This window comes from Salvelinus sp. IW2-2015, unplaced genomic scaffold (genome assembly GCF_002910315.2).
Source record: "Salvelinus sp. IW2-2015 unplaced genomic scaffold, ASM291031v2 Un_scaffold1283, whole genome shotgun sequence".
Taxonomy (NCBI): Eukaryota; Metazoa; Chordata; class Actinopteri; order Salmoniformes; family Salmonidae; genus Salvelinus; species Salvelinus sp. IW2-2015.
In genome coordinates, this window is record NW_019942817.1 from 234,919 (window position 1) to 262,366 (window position 27,448).

The 27,448-nt window shown below is 42.0% G+C and overlaps 1 pseudogene; it reads right to left on the bottom strand.

The window, feature by feature from the left end:
* LOC112070310 (serine/threonine-protein kinase MARK1-like) overlaps positions 1 to 27,140 on the bottom strand; it is a 40,263-nt pseudogene extending 13,123 nt beyond the window's left edge.
* Positions 27,141 to 27,448: the final 308 nt, after the last annotated feature.

The following is a 27,448-nucleotide window of genomic DNA, read 5'->3' on the forward strand; positions in this document are numbered from 1 at the left end:
AGGAAGTTGCCGCGTGTGTGTGATTATTCACTGTCTAAAGTATAGCTTTAAAACACAGTTAAAACTATAATTTTGACCTCATGGACTGTCAGTCCTTGATCCATAGCTCCTAAAAACAGTGTGAGTGTGGTTACCCCCCTCAGCTTTATAGCAAACCAAGTGGTGGAGCTGCCGTTTTGTGTTTTCAAATAAAGGAATAAGTCTTAAATGTGCGTATCCATAGGATACATATGAATTGTTTGTTTGTGAAGTCTGCCATTGGTATGGCTATAGCCGATGTCACTCGGCTGGTTTCCTGGCCAAAGGAGGTAAGTGGCCATGGTCTCATCATACTTCTGTCCCGTTAACGCATCTGTGATGTCCTCTTTGGGGAAGCCATTATCATCAGTTCTGTAGGGAGAGGAGGGACATAACACATGAATGAATGAATGAAGAGGTAGTAATATCTTTTGTGGTCTAATTCCAATGTAACCTGAAGTTCCTTAAGATAATAACGTATTGTATATTATTATTTTTGATATTTTTCATAAAATATAACGTGTTACAAAACAGCCCATAAGTGAGGAAGGGAGAGAATCCAAATCGGACTATTATGATATTGGGCGTGTGTTGACTGACCTATCCGTTTGGTGTCGTTCCAGTCGGGTTCTGGTCCTGATGAGGCTTCAGCTCCTCCTCCTCATGCCCACGTTCATCCAGCGGTCTCTCATGATTTGCTGAGGGGCAGACAGACAGTTAAGATGGACCAATGGACAGACAGAGACAAAAGAGACTAAACAGCTTCAGCATAGTGAAAAACATGATACTTTGTACATCTGTATGCTCAAGTTAGATTTAGTAAGACGTAGAAGAAGAAAAACTCTGCGCAAACATCAAAGTGTTCCAGCGGCTAGAAGCCATCGGACTATTCTCTTTTCTCTCAACTCGAGATTATTTTATCTATCTGTGTTGTATCACACACATGGTATGTGGTCTGATCTATAAGCCTGTGTCCATGCATGTGTGCGCGACAGTACATTCGCGCATGTGTCAGTGTGTGTTGCTCGCACTCTTTACCTCCAGGCTGCTCCGTTTGCCAGGGTTGAGCACAACAGTTTCTTCAGCAGGTTTTCACAGTCTGTAGACATGTAGAAAGGAATACGATACTCCTCTCAGCACTCGCTTCTCAGCTCCTATGGAGGGATATAGAGAGTAGAGGTTTTGGGTAAGTCTCTAGACATGTAGAAAGGAATACGATACTTCCTCTCAGCACTCGCTCTCTCAGCTCCTATGGAGGATATAGAGAGTAGAGGTTTTGGGTTAGTCTCTAGACATGTAGAAAGGAATACGATACTTCCTCTTAGCATTCTCTCTCAGCTCCTATGGAGGATATAGAGAGTAGAGGTTTTGGTAGTCTCTAGACATGTAGAAAGGAATACGATACTTCCCTCTCTCACTCGCTCTCTCAGCTCCTATGGGGGATATAGAGAGTAGAGGTTTTGGGTAAGTCTCTAGACATGTAGAAAGGAATATGATACTTCTCTCTTAGCACTCGCTCTCTCAGCTCCTATGGAGGATATAGAGAGTAGAGGTTTTGGGTTAGTCTCTAGATGTAGAAGATACGATACTCCTCTCAACATTCTCTCTCAGCTCCTATGGAGGATATAGAGAGTAGAGGTTTTGAGTAAGTCTCTAGACATGTAAAAGGAATACGATACTTCCTCTCAGCACTCGCTCTCTCAGCTCCTATGGAGGGATATAGAGAGTAGAGTTTTGGGTAAGTCTCTAGACATGTAGAAAGGAATACGATACTTCCCTCTCAGCACTCGCTCTCTCAGCTCCTATGGAGGGATATAGAGAGTAGAGGTTTGGGTAAGTCCTAGACATGTAGAAAGGAATACGATACTTCCCTTCAGCTCGCTCTCTCAGCTCCTATGGAAGGATATAGAGAGTAGAGGTTTGGGTAAGTCTCTAGACATGTAGAAAGGAATACGATACTTCCCTCTAGCATTCTCTCTCAGCTCCTATGGAGGATATAGAGAGTAGAGGTTTTGGGTAAGTCTCTAGACATGTAGAAAGGAATACGATACTCCCTCTCAGCACTCCTCTCTCAGCTCCTATGGAGGATATAGAGAGTAGAGGTTTTGGGTAAGTCTCTAGACATGTAGAAAGGAATACGATACTTCCCTCTCAGCACTCGCTCTCTCAGCTCCTATGGAAGGATATAGAGAGTAGAGGTTTTGGGTAAGTCTCTAGACATGTAGAAAGGATATGATACTTCTCCTTAGCATTCTCTCTCAGCTCCTATGGAAGGAATAGAGAGAGAGGTTTGGGTAAGACTCTAGACATGTAGAAAGGAATACGATACTTCCCTCTTAGCATTCTCTCTCAGCTCCTATGGAGGATATAGAGAGTAGAGGTTTGGGTAAGTCTCTAACATGTGAAAGGAATACGATACTTTCCTCTCAGCACTCGCTCTCTCAGCTCCTATGGAGGGATATAGAAGTAGAGGTTTTGGGTAAGTCTCTAGACATGTAGAAGAATACGATACTCCCTCTCAGCACTCGCTCTCTCAGCTCCTATGGAAGGATATAGAGAGAGAGGTTTTGGGTAAGTCTCTAGACATGTAGAAAGGATATGATACTTCTCTCTTAGCATTCTCTCTCAGCTCCTATGGAAGGATATAGAGAGTAGAGGTTTTGGGTAAGTCTCTAGACATGTAGAAAGGAATATGATACTTCCCTCTTAGCATTCTCTCTCAGCTCCTATGGAAGGATATAGAGAGTAGAGGTTTTGGTAAGTCTCTAGACATGTAGAAAGGAATACGATACTTCCCTCTCAGCACTCGCTCTCTCAGCTCCTATGAAGGATATAGAGAGTAGAGGTTTTGGTAAGTCTCTAGACATGTAGAAAGGAATATGATACTTTCTCTCTTAGCATTCTCTCTCAGCTCCTATGGAGGGATATAGAGAGTAGAGGTTTTGGGTAAGTCTCTAGACATGTAGAAAGGAATATGATACTTCTCTCTTAGCATTCTCTCTCAGCTCCTATGGAGGATTATGAGAGTAGAGGTTTTGGGTAGTCTCTAACATTTAGAAAGGAATATGATACTTCTCTCTTAGCATTCTCTCTCAGCTCCTATGGAGGGATATAGAGAGTAGAGGTTTTGGGTAAGTCTCTAGACATGTAGAAAGGAATACGATACTTCCCTCTTAGCATTCTCTTCTCTATGGGATATAGAGGTAGAGGTTTTGGGTTAGTCTCTAGACATGTAGAAAGGCTGATATATTCGCTCTTAGCATTCTCTCTCAGCTCCTACACAGGACAATTAACAATAACAGTGGATGAGACTTTTTGGCCAAAGGAAGAGAAAGACTGCCACGCAACACTTTATTTGGCATGAAAATGTTAAATATGTAATTGGACCATGTCAAATAGTGTGACCAAAAACAGTGTTTTGTTTTGCAGTACTGTAAAGATGGTGACAAAACAATACACATTTACAATAGGCCTATATCTAAAAATTCATACAGCCAAATGAGAGATAGATAGTGATATCACTATCTATACACTGAACAAAAATATAAAACACCATTTCAAAGATTTTACTGAGTTGCAGTTCATATGAGGAAATCAGTCAACTGAAATAAATGTATTAGGCCCTAATCTATGGATTTCACATGACTGGGAATACAGATATGCATCTGTTGGTCACAGAAACCCCCCCCAAAAAATGGGCCGCAGGATCTCGTCACGGTATTTCTTTAGCATTCAAATTAGAGGTCGACCGATTATGATTTTTCAACACCGATGCCGATTATTGGAGGACCAAAAAAAGCCGATACCGATTAAATTGGCAGATTTTTATATATTTCTAATAATGACAATTACAACAATACTGAATGAACCCTTTAATTCTAACTTAATATAACATTAATATAATACATAAATAAAATCTATTTAGTCTCAAATAAATAATGAAACATGTTCAATTTGGTTTACATATTGCAAAAACACAGTGTGGAAAAGAAAGTAAAAGTGCAATATGTGCCATGTAAAAAAGCTCAAGTTTAAGTTCCTTGCTCAGAACATGAGAACATATGAAAGCTGGTGGTTCAATATTCCCAGTTAAGAAGTTTTAGGTTGTAGTTATTATAGGAATTATGACGCGTTGACTATTTCTCTCTATACCATTTGTATTTCATATACCTTTGACTATTGGATGTTCTTATAGGCACTTTAGTATTGCCAGCCTAATCTCAGGAGTTGATAGGCTTGAAGTCATAAACAGCGCTGTGTTTCAAGCATTGCGAAGAACTGCAAGCAAACGCAGGAAAGTGCAGTTTGAATGAATGCTTACGAGCCTGCTGCTGCCTACCACCGCTCAGACAGACTGCTCTATCAAATCATAGACTTAATTATAATAAACACGCAGAAATACGAGCCTTTGGTCATTAATATGATCAAATCCGGAAACTATCATTTCGAAAAACAAAACGTTTATTCTTTCAGTGAAATACGGAACCGTTCCGTATTTTGTCAAACGGGTGGCAACCCTAAGCCTAAATATTGCGGTTACATTGCACAACCTTCAATGTTGTCATAATTATGTACAATTCTGGCAAATTAATTACGGTCTTTGTTAGGAAGAAACACAGTTCGCAACAAGCCAGGCTGCCCAAACTGTTACATATACCCTGACTCTGCTTGCACTGAACACAAGAGAAGTGACACTGTTGACCTTACAGTGAAATGCTTACTCACAAGCCCTGAAACCAACAATGCCATTTTAAGAAAATGTATTTTTGGAGCTTCTGTTCATCGTTGTGTACTGCTCAAGAAGCAAATGAGAAAGTGAATTGCGGCTGAGGTAAATTTCTTAAAAGCAAGCCAAATCACACAACAAAAAGTGTCCGGACCCTTCTATAACATGCCATTTACACCAAAAATAGAGATTCACTTCAGAAATTGGAACATTCTCCCTTAAGTAACTTTTTGTGTTTTTGTAACCATTCCAAATGTAACATATCATACTAATTTCAGTGTCCTTGATTTACATTTAGTATGTTGCTTCTAATCTGAGACCAAACTGGCACACAGCAAGTCGCGTAACCAAGCAATGATTCTGATGACCTGGTGCAGCGTGTGGAGCCCCCTGACTATGTTTTACTTGTGTATGGCGATTTAGGATTTTCTGTGTACACACTGAAAAGTAATTTGACACTGTGTTGATCAGTCAGCACACATTTGGGTTATAAATGTAAAGACGGCAGGAGAGGGAGTTTATGCCAGAGCTGGAATTTATTCAACACGTGTTTGAAACAGCGATGCTGTTAACCATCAGTTGTGCTTTCCAAGGCTATCTGTACATGCGCGTTTGAGGTTCAACCATATATTATATGCGGTTCAACATAGCTAACTTACTGTTTCTTAACAAAGCAAATTGCTTTCTCTCTTATGGTTTGTGTTGTGGTCTTGGTTGTTCTTAGTCGAGGAAATGTAGCATAGCTAACTGCAGTGTTTGTCATGTCTGAAATCTGGCTACCTCGTCTTAACGTTACCGTAGCTCGGTCTGTACAATGCAAACGAAAGTGATTAGCTTGGCAGTTTCCCAAAGTAACATTAACTAACTACTTATATTTTGCGTAAGAAAGTATGATATATTGTGGTGCATGATCTGGCCATCAACATTAGCCAACGTTACAGTCTTTGGGTGGCTTAAGTTACTTAGCTAGTTAAAGTTAAATTGGCTTTCATAGCAGCCAAGGACGTCCGCTAGTTTATTTTAGCATATTTGTTTGTGCTCCGATTACGCGCAAGTGTCTAGATCAGCAGTTAAACTTCCTGACGCACGGATCCCTTTAGCGGGATCATTTTCATCAACAACCGCTGAATTGCAGAGCGCCAAATTCAAAACAAATTGCTAAAAATATCTATATTCATGAAATCACAAGTGCAATATAGCAAAACACAGCTTAGCTTGTTGTTAATCCACCTGTCGTGTCAGATTTTGAAAATATGCTTTACAGCGAAAGCAATCCAAGCGTTTGTGCGAGTTTATCGATCACTAGACAAAACATTACACACACCTAGCAGCAGTGTAGATTGGTCACGAAAGTCAGAAAAGCAATAAAATGAATCGCTTACCTTTGATGGTCTTCGGATGTTTGCACTCACGAGACTCCCAGTTACAAAAGGAACATTTATTGTGTTCGATAAAGATTATTTTTATATCAAAAAACCTCCATTTGTTTGGCGCGTTATGTTCAGTATTCCACAGCCTTAGGCAGGTCATCAAGGGTTGACGAAAATTCCAAATAGTATCCGTAAAGTTCGTAGAAACATGTCAAACGTTTTTAATAATCAATCCTCAGGTTGTTTAACATAAATAATCGATAATATTTCAACCGGACGGTAAACTATTCAATAACAGAGATAAAGAAAATGTTGAGCTACAACTTTCGCGCGCATGAACTAATGGAAGGACATTCAGCTATCCACTGACGCGATTTGATAAATCTCGATAATTTTTCAGAAAAAAAGCTTGAAACTATGTCTAAAGACTGTTCACACCCTGAGGAAGCCTTAGGAAAGGGAGTCTGGTTGATATCCCTTTAAATGGACGAAAGGCAGGCAATGGAACAGTGATTTTTCAAAATAAGAGTCACTTCCGGGTTGGATTTCCTCAGGTTTTCGCCTGCAAAATCAGTTCTGTTATACACAGACAATATTTTGACAGTTTTTGAAACTTTGAGTGTTTTCAATCCTACTCTGTCATATGCATATTCACGCATCTGGACCTGAGAAATAGGCAGCTTACATTGGGAACGTTATTTTTCCAAACATAAAACATTCTGCCCCCTAGCTTCAAAAGGTTTTAACACATGTTGACTTTATGTGAAAAACCTTACTTGGCTAAATATAGCTAGCTAGCTTTCCTCACTTTTTGGTTAGCTACCTAGCCAGCGTTAGCTCTCGTCTAACGTTACATTAGATAGCGAGCTACCTACCTAGCTAATCAAAACTACATTAATTGGCCAGCTACCTTTATTTGCCTGTCCATTAGCTAGCTATCTTTCAGCTGACAGGTGTTAGCTGGCTTCAGAAGCTAGCTGCTGGACTTTGTACAAGCAAGCTAATGTTTGCTAGTTAGCTTCCTAGCTAACCAAAATATCTGTTTGCATTTATTGATTAACCTCAGCTTGAATACCCCCATATAGCTAGCTATATACAGTAGCCTAGGTTTGTTCACATACACTTATGACTGGCAGCATGGTGCAAGTAGCTGTGTTGTTGCCGAGCAACCGACCCAGTGTTATTACTCAAAGTTTGGGCAAAAATAAAAATATGTTAACATTGTCAGAAATGCTACAAAAAGGTAGCACATCGTTGTTTCTTAAAGGACGGAAATGTGCACGTGCGTGATAAATTACAAATTTAATAAAAAAATGTTTTTTAAAAGCATTTAAGTCCAATGGTCACTTTATGGACGCTATAGTCTCGTTTTAATCTGACGTCCAGAATTTGAGCTAGGTAGGCACAACAAATATTCCTATAACTCAATTGCTAATGACCCTGTTAAAAAAAATATTTAAAAAATACACCATTACGGACGGCTCATGGCGAAAGAGGCGGGGAGTGTGTTGTGTACCTCCAATAAAGTAGATTTGCTCATTTTTAATCGAGATTGGTGTCATATTGGAATTTAACACTGAGCTTCAACCAATACCTATAACATTATGACCCATAGGTTCCTTACAGAATTTCCCCCAAAATCCACACACACACATACAACCACCCCCCACCAAACACACCTTTAGATTCTGTCCATCAAAGGGCAGTGAGCCGCTGACAAGTGTGTACAGTATGACCCCCAGACTCCAGACGTCCACCTCGGGCCCGTCATACTTCTTCCCCTGGAACAGCTCTGGGGCAGCGTAGGGCGGGGAGCCGCAGAACGTGTCCAGCTTACTGCCTAGGGTAAACTCGTTGCTAAAGCCGAAGTCTGCAATCTTGATGTTCATGTCTGCGTCCAGGAGTAGGTTCTCAGCCTGATTTGAGATTGGAAGAGGGGGAGAGTGGGGTGAGCATCTGTATACGAGAGACACAGCAGACAGAAAGACGGATATACATTGATCGAGAGAGAGAGTGAGTGTCTGTCTCTCAATCGGTATCGATCAATGTCTACTCAGACACACTCAGACAGTGAGTCACAGACAGACACATGTGTGTGTGTGACCCTTGATGGCACAAAGTTCCAATGCTACAGCAGCATGTATGGTATTGGTTTTCACCTTCAGATCCCTGTGGACGATCCTCTTCTGATGGCAATACTGCACTGCAGAGACAATCTGAAAGAGAGAAAATTCTGTTGGATTGTTTTTCAATCCATTCCTAGGGGTCTCTCAGGCTGTACATTTCTACCCCAGCATTAACACACTTGATTTAACTAAATCAACAAATTACCAAGCTAAGCGAACAAATCTCAAAGGTAGATTTAGCCGCTACGCTATCGCGACGGCTAATGAATCTCTACAGTTAGTCAGCATTAGACATTTACATTACATTTAAGTCATTTAGCAGACGCTCTTATCCAGAGCGACTTACAAATTGGTGCATTCACCTTATGATATCCAGTGGAACAACCACTTTACAATAGTGCATCTAACTCTTTTAAGGGGGGGGGGTTAGAAGGATTACTTTATCCTCCGTAGGCAAGCACCATTAGCCGCTAAGCTATGCTACAAATTAATTAGTCCCCATTCCTAGCAGAGTTTGGATTGCATTAGCCTCCTTGCAATAAGGCTAATCAAATCTCTCAGTCAGATATAGGGTACTCTGTTTGAATGCTACATAGATAAGTCATCCTTCCTCCCTCGGGGTATGCTAACGCTACATCAATTCTGACAAGACTGGATAGGACAACACTAAAATTAAGTGGACGCCACACATTTTCCAGGGCCGAATTCATAAAGTATCTCCAGAGTAGGAGTGCTGACCTAGGATCAGGTCCCCTCTGTCCATATTATCTCATTATGATATAAAAAAGCAGATCCTAGATCAGCAGTCCTATTCTGAGACACATAATATGGGCACTGATCTGTTAGCTTAGGTGAACAGATTTTACCTGTGCGAAAAATGGATTACCCCTCTACAGTTCTTAATCGTAGCCTATCACCCACGTTTGGTAGCTATGCTGCTGGAGGCACTTTCTGACCACGGGCATGGTCGTTCATGCAGTGGTTACAATATAGGTTATCACATATTACCATAAAAAGTAAACGAGTTGGGTACAGCGAAAGACAGCATTTTTTTTTTTACATGCAAATCGTATTGGATACAGTGTTTGATTTTTAAATATCAGCCTCATTTTAACTTCAGAGTTGCTTTTTTCTTTGAGGGCTAAATCGGGGACATTTCCAGGGACAGGCCACCAGAATCTGGGGCTGTCCCGGAAACTGGGGACGTCTGGTCACCTTACAGTTAACTCAAAGGAGAGATAAAGGAAGGTTGCAAAGAAAAGGTTAGACATTTGCCCCATTCCAAATGAACAGTTTAGACTTTTTGTACAATCCTATATTGACTCCTAGGTACATCTGAAAGGACTGGATAGGGGTCAGCAATATAGTAATAGATTGACCTTGCGCTCAATTGTTTGCCATGTTCCTTACACCTATCCAATTGCTTCAGATCTACAAATGTGGTGGGTAGTGGATATGGGCTAGGGGTCGTTTCTGGACAGGGCCATTGACCAACACAAACCTTATATACTTGGGAGAGACACTTCATAAAAGGATTTTGCTATGCTTAAGGACTACCACTAGAGTCCAGGGGAAAGGCCCAGGACCTGTTTCTAGACGGGGCCATTGACTAACCTTATATTAAGGGGAATCCGAGCTTCCGCTGAAGTCAAAATTTTCACTTAGTCACGCAAGGATGCTGCGATGCCAAAACACCACCACTAGAGGTCAGTGTGGGTTGACAGACAGAAGTACACTAGGGGAGTAATAAAGTACTTCTTTAATGATGTTCTGTATTTCTGCTTGGTGAATCAGCACGAGGTCTGTTCGTGCTGAGTAACAGATATGGGAATTTCATGAGCACACACACGCACTTTACTGAGATGTTATCAACTCACACACTGCCTGGCTTGTAGAATACACACAAACTGTAAGATACATGCCCGACCTCGCCTGTAGGACTCAAAGTGGCATGACACACAACCTAATAGACAGCCGGCGCCGATGACATGGATGCCGATTAAGGTAGCCCCCCGCACCTCTCTGATTCAGAGGGGTTGGGTTAAAATGTGGAAGACACATTTCAGTTGAATGCATTCAGTTGTACAACTGACCAGCTATCCCCCCCCTTTTCCTGTAGAACATGAACATACATGCAGTCATACACGCGCTGTCTGTTCCCAGGAGGTCATTAGCTCATCTATGTATTCGGAGCACGGACCCGTCTCCTGCAGTGCCTCTCTCTCCTTTCCTCCCTCCCCACTGGAGATTGATGACAGAGGATATGTCTGGTGACATCGCTGCACCTCTTCACACAGCGGTTTTCAGCAGTGTGTGTGCGCACGCACGCGCTTGTATCGCTATACTCTGTGCGTAAGTGTGTGTTTGCTTGCGGGAGCGTGTCCGTGTGTGTGTGATTCTGCAGTTGTGTGTGACCCGAGTGTGTGTGTGTGTGTGTTAGCAGTAACTCACCTGGCGAAACTTGGCCCGAGCCTCCTTTTCCTTCATCCTTCCATGAGCAACTAAGTAGTCAAATACCTCACCTGGACAGGGCGAGAGAAAGAAAGAGCGAGGTCTGGCGTGAGGGAGGAAACACATCTACTGCAAACCAAAAAGCTTCGGCAGCTCCAGTCCTGGAGAGCCGCAGGTGTGCAGGCTTTTGTTCCAGCCCAACTCTAACACACCTGATTCAAGTCATCAGCTAATTACAATCTTCAGTTTGTACCAGAATAATATGAATAATTTGGCGTCTTAGCTGATGAAGAATAAAAGCCTGCACACAATGCGGATCTCCAATAGCTGGGAGTTGTCTGCCAATGTGCTAGTACAGTTACTATTTAAGGTGCACACAAAATATACAAATGGTCTCAAAAGAAAGAGAGTGTGCTTAAGAGTTTAAGAGTGTGCTTAATGAACCGGGAAAAGACAATTATGGTCAAAACATTTGTCACTTGCCCAATAAAATACGTGGGGGGAAGCAGTATAGTTAAGACAGTCATTTAAGATTCAATCATTATTTTGTTCATACTCACCACCACTGGCGTACTCCATTATCAAATAAAGTGTCTTCTCAGTCTCAATGACTTCAAACAATTTAACTGGAGAGAAAAGGAGAGAAATGGTGGATGAGTGAGGAAAACCAATGAGGACAACACATCCTGTCAACTACTAGCTGACAGACGAAAAGGGTGCATCTATACTGAACAAAAATATAAAACGCAACATGCAACAATTTCAAAGATTTTACTGAGTTACAGTTCAGACAAGGAAATCAGTCAATTTAAATGAATTAATTAGGCCTTTATCTATGGATTTCACATGACTTGGCAGGGATGCACACACTCGGACATGGGTTGGCCTTGGAGGGCATAGGTCCACCCACTGGGGAGCCAGAACCAGCCAATCAGAATGTGTTATCTTAATAACAAAAGGGCTTCATTACAGACCGAAATACTCCTGCAGGTGAAGAAGCCATATGTGGAGGTACTGTAAAATGACGTTGGAGGCGGCTTATGGTAGAGAAATGAACATTAAATTCTCTGGCAACAGCTCTGGTAGACAGTCCTGCAGTCAGCATGCCAATTGCACGCTCCCTCAAAACTTGAGACATCTGTGGTATTGTGTGACAAAACTATACATTTTAAAGTGGCCTTATGGTCCCCAGCACAAGGTGCACCTGTGTAATGATCGTGATGTTTAATCAGCTTCTTGATATGCCACAGCTGTCAGGTGGATGGATTATCTTGGCAAAGGAGAAATGCTCACTAACAGGGCTGTAAAACGATTTGTGCGCAACATTTGAGAGAAATAAGCTTTTTGTGTGTATGAAAAAAAAACAAAGCCATGTATTGCACAAAGAAAGTGATTCATTTTCTCATTGCTCTGATGCATAAAGGCTCTTTCAAACGCGCACACACACACACACACACGTGGGGGGTATGATGTGTGTGCGCGCGCTTTTGACTCACATCACAGACAAATACATTTACCAATGAACTACAACTTAACCACACCAACCCCTTCCATCTAGCCATCTCCTCCTAGGACACCCCCCGCCCACACACATGTAGACACATACAGCTGCCTGACAATGTGGAGACTAGAGGTCGACCGACTATGATTTTTCAACGGCGATACCGATTATTGGAGGACCAAAATAGCCGATACCGATTAATCGGCCGATTTTTATATATATATATATAATACACACACAGTGGGGTGTATATATACACACACAGTGGGGAGAACAAGTATTTGATACACTGCCGATTTTGCAGGTTTTCCTACTTACAAAGCATGTAGAGGTCTGTAATTTTTATCATAGGTACACTTCAACTGTGAGAGACGGAATCTAAAACAAAAATCCAGAAAATCACATTGTAATGATTTACAAAAAATTAATTTGCATTTTATTGCATGACATAAGTATTTTGATCACCTACCAACCAGTAAGAATTCCGGCTCTCACAGACCTGTTAGTTTTTCTTTAAGAAGCCCCCCTGTTCTCCACTCATTACCTGTATTAACTGCACCTGTTTGAACTCGTTACCTGTAATAAAGACACCTGTCCACACACTCAATCAAACAGATTCCAACCTCTCCACAATGCCAAGACAGAGAGCTGTGTAAGGACATCAGGGATAAAATTGTAGACCTGCACAAGGCTGGGATGGGCTACAGGACAATAGGCAAGCAGCTTGGTGAGAAGGAAACAACTGTTGGCGCATTATTAGAAAATGGAAGAAGTTCAAGATGAGGTCCAATCACCCTCGGTCTGGGGCTCCATGCAAGATTCACCTCGTGGGGCATCAATGATCATGAGGAAGGTGAGGGATCAGCCCAGAACTACAGGCAGGACCTGGTCAATGACCTGAAGAGAGCTGGGACCACCAAGTCCTCAAAGAAAACCATTAGTAACACACTACGCCGTCATGAATTAAATCCTGCAGCGCACGCAAGGTCCCCCTGCTAAGCCAGTGCATGTCCAGGCCTGTCTGAAGTTTGCCATGACCATCTGGATGATCACAGAGGAGGAATGGGAGAAGGTCATGTGGTCTGATGAGACAAAAATAGAGCTTTTTGGTCTAACTCCACTCTGCCCGTGTTTGGAGGAAGAAGAAGTATGAGTACAACCCCAAGAACACCATCCCAACCGTGAAGCATGGAGGTGGAAACATCATTCTTTGGGGATGCTTTTTCTGCAAAGGGGACAGGACGCACTGCACCGTATTGAGGGGAGGATGGAATGGGGCGATATCGCGAGATCTTGGCCAACAACCTCCTTCCCTCAGTAAGAGCATTGAAGAGGGTCGTGGCTGGGTCTTCCAGCATGACAACGACACGAAACACACAGCCATGGCAACTAAGGAGTGGCTCCGTAAGAAGCATCTCAAGGTCCTGGAGTGGCCTAGCCAGTCTCCAGACCTGAACCCAATAGAAATCTTTGAGGGAGCTGAAAGTCCGTATTGCCAGCGACAGCCCGAAACCTGAAGGATCTGGAGAAGATCTGTAGGGAGGAGTGGGCCAAAATCCCTGCTGCAGTGTGTGCAAACCTAGTCAAGAACTACAGGAAACGTATGATCTCTGTAATTGCAAACAAAGGTTTCTGTACAAATATTAAGTTATGCTTTTCTGATGTATCAAATACTTATGTCATGCAATAAAATGCAAAATTAATTACTTAAAAATCATACAATGTGATTTTCTGGATTTTTGTTTTAGATTCCGTCTCTCATAGTTGAAGTGTACCTATGATAAAAAATTACAGACCTCTACATGCTTTGTAAGTAGGAAAACCTGCAAAATCGGCAGTGTATCAAATACTTGGTTCTCCCCACTGTATATATATATATATATATATTTATAATAATGACAATTACAACAATACTGAATGAACACTTATTTTAACTTAATATAATAAATCAATAAAATCTATTTAGTCTCAAATAAATAATGAAACATGTTCAATTTGGTTTAAATAATGCAAAAACAAAGTGTTGGAGAAGAAAGTAAAAGTGCAATATGTGCCATGTAAAAAAGCTAACATTTAAGTTCCTTGCTCAGAACATAGTGGTTCCTTTTAACATGGTGGTTCCTTTTAACATGAGTCTTCAAAATTCCCAGGTAAGAAGTTTTAGATTGTAGTTATTATAAGACTATTTCTCTCTATACCATTTGTATTTCATATACCTTTGACTATTGGATGTTCTTATAGGCACTTTAGTATTGCCAGTGTAACAGTATAGCTTCCGTTCCTCTCCTCGCCCCTACCTGGGCTCGAACCAGGGACACATCGACAACAGCCACCCTCGAAGCATCGTTACCCACCACTCCACAAAAGCCGCGGCCCTTGCAGAGGGGAACAACTACTCCAAGTCTCAGAGCGAGTGACGTCACCGATCGAAACGCTATTAGCGCGCACCCCGCTAACTAGCTAGCCATTTCACATCGGTTGCACCAGCCTAATCTCGGGAGTTGATAGGCTTGAAGTCATAAACAGCTCAATGCTTGAAGCCCAGCAAAGAGCTGCTGGCAAATGTACGAAAGTGCTGTTTGAATGAATGCTTACGAGCCTGATGCTGCCTACCACCTCAGTCAGACTGCTCTATCAAATCATAGAATTAATTATAACCTAATAACGCACAGAAATACGAGCCGTAGGTCATTATTATGGTCAAATCCGGAAACTATCATTTTGAAAACGAAACGTTTATTCTTTCAGTGAAATACGGAACCGTTCTGTATTTTATCTAACGGGTGGCATCCCTAAGTCTAAATATTGCGGTTACATTGCACAACCTTCAATGTTATGTCATAATTATGTACAATTCTGGCAAATTAATTACGGTCTTTGTTAGGAAGAAATGGTCTTCACACAGTTCGCAACGAGCCAGGAGGCCCAAACTGCTGCATATACCCTGACTGCTTGCACGGAACGCAAGAGAAGTGACACAATTTCCCTAGTTAAAAGAAATTCATGTTAGCAGGCAATATTAACTAAATATGCAGGTTTAAAAATATATACTTGTGTATTGATTTTAAAGAAAGGCATTGATGTTTAGGTACACATTGGTGCAACGACAGTGCTTGTTTCGCGAATGCGCTTGTTAAATCATCACCCGTTTGGCGAAGTAGGCTGTGATTCGATGAGAAATTAACAGTCACCGCATCGATTATATGCAACGCAGAACAAGCTAGATAAACTAGTAATATCATCAACCACGTGTAGTTAACTAGTGATTATGTTAAGATTGATTGTTTTTTTACAAGATAAGTTTAATGCTAGCTAGCAACTTACCTTGGTTTCTTGCTGCACTCGCGTAACAGGTAGTCACAGCCTGCGACGCAGTCTCCTCGTGGAGTGCAATGTAATCGGCGTCCAAAAATGCAGATTACCGATTGTTATGAAAACTTGAAAATCGGCCATAATTAATCGGCCATTACGATTAATCGGTCGACCTCTAGTGGGGACCAGCACGCTGAGTTTCAACATGTAAAGGAATGAAATGACCCCCTTCCTGTCACACTCATTTCATTACTCTGGGCATAGAACGGGAAAAGAGAAAGGTAGTAAGAGACTGAAGGTTTGATCAGGGCTGGACTCAACTCAAATTGACCTGACTATTAAAATATAATTACGATGACTTAAATTGTCCATTGTCTTAAGGAAACAGATTTGTCTTTAGACAATAAGCCAGCTATCGAGAGCAAAGCCACCCTAATAATTGCCAGCCCTGCCCATCCACTCAACTAGCCTGGTCCCAGATCGGTTTGTGCTCTTACCAACTACATAGCTGTCATTGTCAAGCCACATGTTTGCCATAATGCGTGACAAAGAGCTGGCATGATCGCTGAAACAGACTGGCGCTCAGGCTACCACTCAACTACTGCTTCAACCCGTTCCCATCAGGTCAGGAGGTCAGATGCGATGAGATGATGCGATGATAGATGAGGATTAGTTCTAAAAATGGGATTCATCAGCCTAAATTGAACAACAATAAAAAAGGTACTGCAGACATTACCATGATTGGAAACGTAACCCAAAAACAGAGAGAGACAGTACATGCCAGTTATGGCTGAAAGAAATTGTATCTGTTGGTGAATAATAGGTTGTAAAAAGCAACTTGGCGAGTCTGAGGTTTTTAAGTGACACTGGTTACCTTCAGATAAATCTCTGCCCTTGCCTTGAAGTGTGTGTGTGTGTGTGTGTGTGTGTGTATTGTGTAATCATTCCCAGGCCCAGGGTCTTAATGACGCCAACGCCCAGTCCAAATGATGTTTTATGGGAGCACTTCCGACCCCCCGCTGGCTAGCCGGAATGGGCCGGACCGGACCATGAGCATCTCAAAGTCAACCGGAATGGGATCCGGTCGAAAACAAATCATACTAATAAGGGCTGCCGGCTCCCTTTTCGTCACTGCACAGCGACATCCCGGAATGCCGTTTCATCCTGGAATGCCGCTTCGCTTTCCATCAAGTTCTCTTGTTATTAGTTTGTTATTCTTTTTATTTGATGTATCCTTTAACTAGCCTGGCAAAGTCCCATTGATAGAGTAAAATGTTTTACTCTGGACAAGAAGTAGCATAAAAACATTAATAGGAAGACAATGCATACATGTACTTATCCTAGGTCAAGTCTCCCGAGCTGGCGCAGCCGTCTAAGTCACTGCATCTCAGTGCTTGAGGTGTCACTACACACCCTGGTTCGATTCCAGGCTGTATCACAACCGGCCGTGATTGAGTCCCATGGGGCGGCGCACAATTGGGCCAGGGTCGTTAGGGTTTAGCCGGGGTAAGCCGTCATTGTAAATAAGAATTTGTTTGCCTAGTTAAATGAAAAAAAGGGAGTCTTTGGGTGATATAATATATATATTTATTTTATAGATAGCTCTGTTCTCAAAACTGTCCACGTCACAGAGTATGGAAAGAAATGGATACAAATGAATTGGATGTTGTACAATAGGTTTTGAAAGAAGTCGCGTTAAGTGGTAGTAATATGGTAGTGTTCGGAGTAATACGGTACAATCTCGCTTGACACTGGCATTGCGTTTGAAAATAACTTGCATTGTGAGGATAGAATAGATGTGTTGGTTGGTCTTACCTATATTGGGGTGATTCAAGATCTTCATGATCCTGACTTCACGAAAGAGCTGTGAACAGAAGAGAGAAAGACACCATCTACAATCATAATCTCCTGCAATCAAACTCACTGTCAGGGATCATTCGTCATTTTCATCACGGAAATCAAGGAAACAAAATAACCAAGAACAAAATCAGTTTTGAAAGTGAAATAAGATAACTTTGTCTTCTTGCACAGAAGTTGGATTTGTATCTTGACTGGAGCATATTATTATTATTATTATCATCTCTTGATAATTGTTGGTACTGTGAGTGTTCAAGAGCTTCTTTGACATTTAAAAAAGCCCAACACAACAGGGCCACATTCAGATCATCAGTTGCAGTGTTTTTTTGGATGACAATGCAGCTGCATTGAACAGATGTTTCAGATGAACAACATGAGCATTTCAGGGTACACCACCAAGATTAAACATCTGTTGTAAATAGTTTCGGGCAGAGTTCCCCAACTGGCGGCTCGCCGGCAGAATTTGGGCCGCAGGTGATTTATATTTGGCCACCCAAGTTCTTAGCAAAAAAAAAAGAAAAAAGTTGCGTTATTATTGATGGACACAAAAGACAAAAAATAACACCAGCAAATCAGTTCTAAGTGATTTTAATTTTGGAAAATTGTTCCACAGAATTCCCACACATATTAGAGAGATACTGTATATGTGATCGTATACAAATGCAACCAAGGTTTGAAATGATTATATATCTGTTTGGGCTTCTTGCAGTCAATTTACAGTGTACAAATTCTTTGTAATTATGTTCCGGCCCCCTGACCATCCGCTCAAGAAAAAAATCGGCCTGTGGCTGAATCTAGTCGATGATCCCTGATTTAGGGTGTACATCACTAATCAAACTTCGGTTTAAAATCAAACTTCTGTCTAGGATCAAGACTTGGATGCTGCATTCTGGGAATTACCATTCAATGAGATTAAAGTGCACACCTCTGGCCATGTACTATACCAGACAGTCGATACCATTGCTGAGCAGCTGCTGTGACACACCTAATTGTAGAAACCTCTGGACTGCCCCTTTTATTCCAACAATAAACAGAACAATAGTTGAATGTTACCCAACAAGTCCACATAGACATTTTCCAGAAGTGTAACTAGAATACGGGCTTTAAAAAGAGAGCTGGAGATATGATTGACATGCCTGCTGAAGTGGAGTAGAACATTAGGCACTTTCATCTTTGACTGCTCATCTGTGCAGCGAATTTGTCACTGCTTCATAGATGGATGGCAGACGTATCTGAGTGTGGGTGTACTGTGTGTGTTAAAGTGAGTGAATTAATAGTGTGCGTGCGCTTACTGTGTGTGTTTGACAGACTCCCGTAATGGCTAATGGGGTCCGCGGGGCAACAGTCCCTGTGGCGCACCGTTACCCGTGTGATTAGGCAGCCTCTGTCAAGCGGTGACAGGGTGCTGTAACATGTGTTGGCTGCCTGTCCGCTCCTCCCGACTCCCTCCTCTCCCAGAGGGCGAACGAGGACCAGTACAGAAAACATTCCATTCACCCTGCCACATTGTCTGTAGTGGTCAAGTTACCAACATTTTGCGAACAAAACGATACGCCAAGTGAAGTATCACGATAAATACAATTACATTTGATGAGGTCACATGCCCGGAACACAACAGGTGTAGATCTTAGTGAAACGCTTACTTACGAGCCCCTAATCAACAATGCAGTAAAAACAAAAAACACAGATAAGAAATATAAAAGTAACAAGTAATTAAAGAGCAGCAGTAAAATAACAATAGTGAGACTAAATACAGGGGGGGCACCGGTACAGAGTCAATGTGCGGGGGCACCGGTTAGTTGAGGTAATATGTACATGTAGGTAGAGTTATTAAAGTGACTATGCATAGATGATAACAACAGAGAATAGCAGCGGTGTAAAAYAGAGGGGGGGGGGGGGGCAAATGCAAATAGTCTGGGTAGCCATTTGATTAGGTGTTCCGGAGTCTTATGGCTTGGGGGTAGAAGCTGTTAAGAAGCCTCTTGGACCTAGACTTAGCGCTCCGGGACCGCATGCCGTGCGGTAGCAGAGAGAACAGTCTATGACTAGCGTGGCTGAAGTCTTTGACAATTTTTAGGGCCTTCCTCTGACACGGCCTGGTGTGGAGGTCCTGGATGGCAGGAAGCTTGGCCCCAGTGATGTACTACCCTCTGTAGTGCCTTGCAGTCGGAGGCCGAGCAGTTGCCATACCAGGCAGCAATGCAACCAGTCAGGATGCTCGCGACGATGCAGCTGTAGAACCTTTTGAGGATCTGAGGACCCATGCCAAGTCTTTTCAGTCTCCTGAGGGGGAATATCACGAGTAGGGATGCACGATATATCGGTGAACATATCGGAATCGGCTGATGTTTAGTTTAACGCCGATGTTAAAAACCGATGTCAAAGCTACCGTGCATACCTATATAACGTATATAACCACTTGGGTTATGCCGTGGTGGAGAGCTTTGTGGGCTATACTCTCAGGATGGTAAGTTGGTGGTTGAGGGTATCCCTCTAGTGGTGTGGGGGCTGTGCTTTGGCAAAGTGGGTGGGGTTATATCCTGCCTGTTTGGCCCTGTCCGGGGGTATCATCGGATGGGGCCACAGTGTCTCTTGACCCCTCCGGTCTCAGCCTCCATGCTGCAGTAGTTTGTGTGTCGGGGGGCTAGGGTCAGTCTGTTATATCTGGAGTATTTCTCCTGTCTTATCTGGTATCCTGTGTGAATTTAAGTATGCTCTCTCTAATTCTCTCTCTCTCTCGGAGGACCTGAGCCCAAGGACCATGCCTCAGGACTACCTGGCCTGATGACTCCTTGCTGTTTGACCCTGCTGGTCATCTATGAACATTTGAACATCTTGGCCATGTTCTGTTATAATCTCCACCCAACACAGCCAGAAGAGGACTGGCCACCCCTCATAGCCTGCTTCCTCTCAAGATTTCTTACTAGGCTCTGGCCTTTCTAAAAAGTTTTTCCTAGCCACCATGCTTCTACACCAGCATTGCTTGCTGTTTGGGGTTTTAGGCTGGGTTTCTGTACAGCACTTTGAGATATCAGCTGATGTAAGAAGGGCTTTATAAATACATTTGATTGATTTGATTGAGGTACATGACGTAATAACGGCACGTAAAATTTTGCGTTACACGTGCAACACAGCATTCCTAACCTAGCTCACACAAGGTCTGCTGAGTCGATCGAGCGGTCAACAAGTCGAGCAGTCATTTGAAAGAGTAAGAACGTTTCAGCGAGACAACTCAAAGGTGAAATGCATTAAAGCCAAGATAATGGAATTCATTGCCCTTGACAATCAACCATTCTCTGTCGTGGGTGATGTTGGCTTTCGCCGACTGGTCAAGCACCTGTACACACTACCATGTGTGCTATTTTTCAGATGTTGCCCTACCAGAGTTACACAGTAATAGCGTCACTGCTATTATCTTCACGACATACAGAACATATTATGGAACACCGTTTGCGTCTTTGCGTGTCAAAAAAGACACAGTAGCACTGTCAAAGTTGTAAAGAAAAGTCAGCAAACAAGCAAACACTGGCCACGAACGATGTGTTTACAATACCGCGTTGGTAATAAAGCATCATTTGTTTGACCGCAACTTCTGGGGTAGCTAGCTTTAGCTTGGTAACGTTACCTAGCTAGCACCAATACAATCAGCCTGCAAACAATGGCCAGTAGAAACTGCAGTCATTTTCATTATTCTTAGGAATCCTTGTGAGTAAGTATTGTTGTTGAGTATTGTTGTTTGCCTATTGAAATTGCACTTCAGTTCATGAAAACAAATAGCTAGCCAGCTACTTAACCCTGTTGCCCAAAGCTAACGTTATAAGCAGCCAGTTAGCTTCATCTGGATAGTGATGCTCGACAGGACCGGGTTGTGAAGCTAGCCACAATAAGGATTAGGCACAAGTGGAATTTGCGGTTTGACTTCAAAATAAAAGTAATTGACAGTGATGCAAATCTATACAAAGTGTAATTATGTCATACTTTTATTTTGAAAGCTAACCGCAAAGTCCACTATTGTGGCTAATCCTTATTGAGGCAAGCTTCACAGATGGGTCCGACCACCATCAATCAAATAAGAACTGTCTTGTAAATTAGGATTATTTTAGATGACACCTAGCTATATAGTTAGCTAGCAATCTATAGCTACTGAAACAGATTATGTCGTGTTATTTGACGTGTATCTTTTTTGACACGCAAAGACCCAAACGGCGTTCCATAGAAATCCTGGTTGAGAATGAAACAACTGAACAACGAAACAGTAAGTGAAAGAAATAGGTTTTGATGATGTTTTAACTGGTAATGGGGACATGCGTAAATGCCAACAAAACTACTTTTTGATCAGTGTGGAGGGTGTGTGTGTAACCTGTTTTTAACTAGGGAAGGCAGTTAAGCACAAATTCTTATTTCCAATGACGGCCAGATGACACTGGGCCAATTGTGCGCCGCCCTATGGGACTCCCAATCACAGCCGGATGTGATACAGCCTGGATTCAAACCAGGGACTGTAGTGATGCCTCTTGCACTGAGATGCAGTGCCTAAGACCGCTGCGTGCATGTGTGTGTGTTAACTATTTAACTGTACTAGAACGCTTAAAAGGCCGCTAAAATGTTTGATATCGTATCGGGCTTTTTGGCAAGGAAAATAACGGGCATCGGTATCGGCCAAAAATGTCATATCGGTGCATTACTAATCGTGAGTAGCATTGCGATACCACAGTGGAAAAAAATCTGAGTGGCCTAGCATCCTGTTCGCCCTATCCCGACACTTGTTCACGTTTGCCCTATCCCGACACTTGTTCACGTTTTCTAAACGTTATGCACGTGCTACACAAAAAACCTGTCACCGATATTCACACTTAAATTCAATATGTAGTTTTGAGTAGAACTTCACACTATATGTGGGGCGGCAGGGTAGCCTAGTGGTTAGAGCGTTGGACTAGTAACCGAAAGGTTGCAAGTTAAAATCCCCGAGCTGACAAGGTACAAATCTGTCGTTCTGAAAATAAGAATTTGTTCTTAACTGACTTGCCTAGTTAAATAAAGGTTAAAAAAAAATAAGTATAATAGAATCGCTGATTTGCTCATATTTGCAAAGGCCTGCCTGTGATTTGGCTGGAGGAATGGGAGGAAGGAATAGACATTCATAATGATCTGCATGTCATTGTGGCAGTAAGAGGAAAACCCTGCATGAAACGTTTACTCTTCAGTTGACACACTGTCTCCCTCAAAACACCCATACCCTCTGCTCCCAACTTTAAAAAGTTGGGCACCAAACAGAATGTAAGGCGCACCAGAAAGATAGGATTCACATAGGCCTAATGTAAACTACCTTTGAAGCACATCTCATGAGTAACAGACCCTTTTGCTGTCTTCCTGTGTCAATCAAAATTTGCCTAGACCTACTGTCAAGTTACCAGGTTGTTAGCTAGCTAGGTAACATGACTGAATAACGTATGTTATCCAAACAATAATTAGCGGCCCCCGGATTAGTTTAAAATGGCAAGCAACATGGTTTGTGAAATTATATAAAATGTGCGAAAAAAATCGCACGTCAAGGAAAAAAGGTAGCTCCAGTAATATGAGTCATTTCTTCAACCCGTTTGAGCTAGAGCCGTTTTTCCTCTCTGGCACTGCCGCGTTGCGTGACAGCAAACGTGCAATGCCTATCAGACTGGCCTGTGCGCTTGGTTATAGCAGGGTTGAAATGATATACAAAGCATCCACTTTGTTCACTCTGAGCGCTGCTCCAATGTGTCAAACGTAACAACAGAAGACTGATCAGGGTCTGAATAAATGATGTGTGAAAAACTGATGGAGGAATAGATGCGTAGGAAGAGCAGCCGGCGGCGAGTGGCTTCGGCTGGTGGATTACAGCCTCCACGACTGATATGCACATGAAACAGGTTCTGTCAGCCGGTAATAGCCGGCTTTTGGCCTATAATTTATTTTTGAAAAGCCAATTAATTTAACATTGGAGCCAGCCAATTGTCCAGAAGAAAAAACCCCATAGCCAAAAAAAGCTTTTTAACCTATTCATTGGTGAAAATACCAGTCGATGGAAAACGTTTGCTCATGCTTAATTTGCGTAATTTAATGGAATAAAAATTTGCGCGTGTAGGCTACAGTATATTCCTTGTGTATCGGATTTATCACATTTTATATGCTATGAGCGGAAAATATGTCAGACAGCATCAAATGGGAGGCAGGCTTCATCAGCGCGTCACACACTACTTTGCAATGTAACCTTTATTTAATTAGGCAAGTCAGTTAAGAACAAATTCTTATTTTCAATGACGGCCTAGGAACAGTGGGTTAAACTACCTTGTTCAGGGGCAGAATGACAGATTTTTACCTTGTCAGCTCGGGGATTCGATCTTGCAACCACTAGGCTACCTGCCGCCCCGAAATCTGAACATGTTAATATATGAGGCATGTCTTACCTTGCTTCAAAGTAGCTGAATAGATTTCCTCTGGGTGGACGCCCTAATCAGTTTACGCACCCAATGCACATGGGTCCGTCAGATTTCTGAAATGTCCAGTAAATGTATATGTTGCCCGTCAAATGTCCTGCACCACATTTTCGTAACAGAAACCCTGGCACGAAAATGAAGTGGACATTATTGGACCTGCGCATACAAGTGCCTAGTTGCTGTTGCTTAAATTTAACAGAATTTATAAACAAAACTGACTTAATAAACATTTTATAACAGGCAGTAGCGGGTTCTTTAGATAGGTAGGGCCCAACAATTTGGTAGTATCATATGAAACGGTACTACAGTATTCTAAAATGTTGGTATCATAAGTATCATGACGTTTTGGTTCCGTGATATTACCGTGGTACCGGTATACCTTGCGACACTAATTGTCTGCATCCCAAATGGGAATGGTGGAAAAAGTACCCAATCGTCATACTTGAGTAAAAGATAGTCATTTTCGATTAAGGTAAAAGTCACCCAGTAAAACAATACTTGAGTGAAAGTCTAAAAGTATTTGGTTTTAAATATACTTAAGTGTCAAATGTACATTTCATAGATAAAATATACTTTAGTATATGAAGTAAAGGTCAAAAGTTGTCAAAAATATAAATAGTAAAGTACAGATACCCCAAAAAACTACTTTAGTACGTTCAAGTATTTTATGGCACCCTATTCCCTATATAATGCACTACTTTTGACTAGGATCCAAGTAGTGCGATGGGCCGTGGTCAAATGAGTGCAGTATATACGGAATAGGTGTGCCACTTGGGAGGCAGCCATCATCCTCTGACTGAACCGGTGGGAATCCCCTCAAGGTATTTCAAGGTGAGGGAAAAAATAAAAACATACAAAGACATTACTATGGTTCTCCTGTTCAGTGCATATGCACACAAACGCTTACTAGCATGCATTTGACAGGTATGGAAAATCAACTGAGAAAGTAGAGAAGCTTGTACTACTGTAAATGTTGCCTTTTGGTTGCATTAACATAGTATTGCGGGGTATGGTGACGCTATTGCCCAAAACATTTTCTTCCTTGCTTTTCCTGCAAATATAATGCTCTACATCGATGCTATACAATTTACACACTCATCAGTGTACACACATGCCTGGTGAGGGAATCCTCCCCCCGCATCCCCTCCCTGAAACAAAGGGAAAACCAAACCATGACCCTGTGAATCATTATCACAATGAATAGAAGGTAAGGCTGGCCGATATCAAATTCATTCTTATTTGTTTTAGCACAAATGGTCCAAATGCCTCTATCGCAAGAATCGAGGTCCAAATATATCGTTTCATTTTTATTAGCGTTTTTTTGTTCTCGTCTCCTTCGCTCCTTCTGTGCCGTGTGTGCTGTGCACCTTCCCACTCGCAAGCCACTCCCCCGTCACTCACAACAACAAAGACAAACAGTTTCAACTCGCCATTTGCATTTGGAGGTTTGGTCAAGCAGAACTGGTCACAAGGACACCGAAACACAATAAAGACATTTTACTGTAATAAAGAAAACCTTTCTAACAATACCATTTGTATGTCTCAACTCCTCAAAAATTGTGCGAAGAGCAGAACCTACTAAAACAGGAGCATCAACGAACATTGATTCTGAATGCTCTGTTCGTCACACGCCTCATTGTGGTACCACTTACCTCTAGCAGCATTTGTCACACTGTAATACCAGCTGTCTAGTACACGTTTTATAAAATGTGCAACGAGCATAAAAAAACTATTATATAAGGAATTGGCAACTTTCTCATTCTGACAAATAAGGTAAACCACTTGATTTCAACATCTGAGCAGTGGACAGGCAACCAATCTGTTCAGACAGTTGGAGATAGACAGAAGGGTTTGTGTTCTACTTTGTTGGCTTGCAAATATAACCAAGATGGCTAGACTTTAAATATAAAGATTAGCTGCCTACCAACTAGCACGTGGACTTCTGCTTGAGAGATTGTTTATAATGAGACCTGTGCTAATGTTCTATAATGCCTGCGACAAGAAGTTGGTCATTATTAGTAAATGTGCATTATGCATGGTTCTGGTTCCATTTAACAAAAAGGGAATTTTCATAGACAGACTTAAAAGCCAGATCAGTGATTGCAAAAATGATTAAATTATTTTCATAAAATAATTACATTAGTGGGTCTTATGGTTGTGGAAGGCTTATATTTAGCCCAGGTATAATTTCACAAGCCCTGAATTCATTAGATTGTTGCTGATATTTGAAATGCAGTGTATTTCACCTTTAAATAAGCTGGTTGAACAATTAGGAGGAAACATTCAAACCGAGATGTATATTGTGAATTGCCCGTAAGTTTGTAATAATCAAGATATTTTTAAGCCATAATCGCCCAGCCCTGATAGAAGGTGCTTCATCTTCACCCATTTCTATGGGGAAAACGTTTAGGGGTAAAGTTTACTCTAGGTACCGATCTAGGAACAGCTTCCCCTCCTCCAATCCTAACCTTAACCATTACCAGGATAAATGCAATACTGACTCAAGATCAGCATCTAGGGTCAAGTTAACCCTACTCCATGGAAAACACTGTACACAGGTGCACTATTAGAATGAGGTGTCAGTGTACAGAAAAGTGACACTGTTCCTGCCCACTACAGTGGTTGTATTTTTAGATCAGGGGCTATAAATAGCTCCGCACTTGGATACGGGAGAGCCTTGTAGCCACGGGACTCAACTCGATTCATATTCATGACATTGCGGCTTGTGATTGGCTCCTCAAAAAGCGAGGCTGGGTGGGAGCAACGAGCATCCGTGAGTAACAGATTGTGTGTATTTTTTAACCGTGTGGATGTGTACATTGAATATGTGAACTCCATGCATGCATGTTTGTATCTGAGCATCGGGGTACTTCTGCTCAGTACACCCAAACCAGTCTATCACACAAACCTCCCTCTTTGAAATGCACAAAGAAAAATGTGAGGGAACTGTAATAAACAAACACACTGAATTTGAGCATTAACTTTGTTTTTTTATTCATGATTTGCGTCATTCACTGTCTCGGACCACATATGTGTCTTGCACAGTCTTGCTCTTAAGAGCCCCTCTAGAGAGTTTCCATACATCACAGCAATGTCAGCCCTCACACACCAGGCACTCACACGTGCACACAAGCATGCACTCACACATACATTTCTCAATGAACTACAAAGCAACCACACAGACATCCCCTATTTACCTAGTCCTCTACTCCCATGACCCTTTGCGTCCGAGGCACCCCTTAGGGTGGCCTCTTGATGCCTGACTGGCTGATGAGGAGTGACAGGCATGTGGGGCAGACCTCCCCCTCCCATGACGCAAGTAGCAAAAGGAGTCTAGTCTGATCTACTGCAGAGAGCTGGCTTGCGTTCAGCAGGCACCACCGTATGAAAGCGTTCTCAAACGGGAAATGAAAACGTGTGTTTTATTATCAGTCAATTTTAAGGTAGTAATGCCTCGGTTGGTGCCACTCCCCTCCCCCCCAAAAATATTGTTTCATGCTCAACTGAGCTTTTACCTGTGTTAGGACAAACCAAGAGCCTACTTTCAACCAATCTAATTAACCTAAATGAAAGGTCCAACGTAGTGATGCACCGATAACAATTTTGGCCGATACAGATAT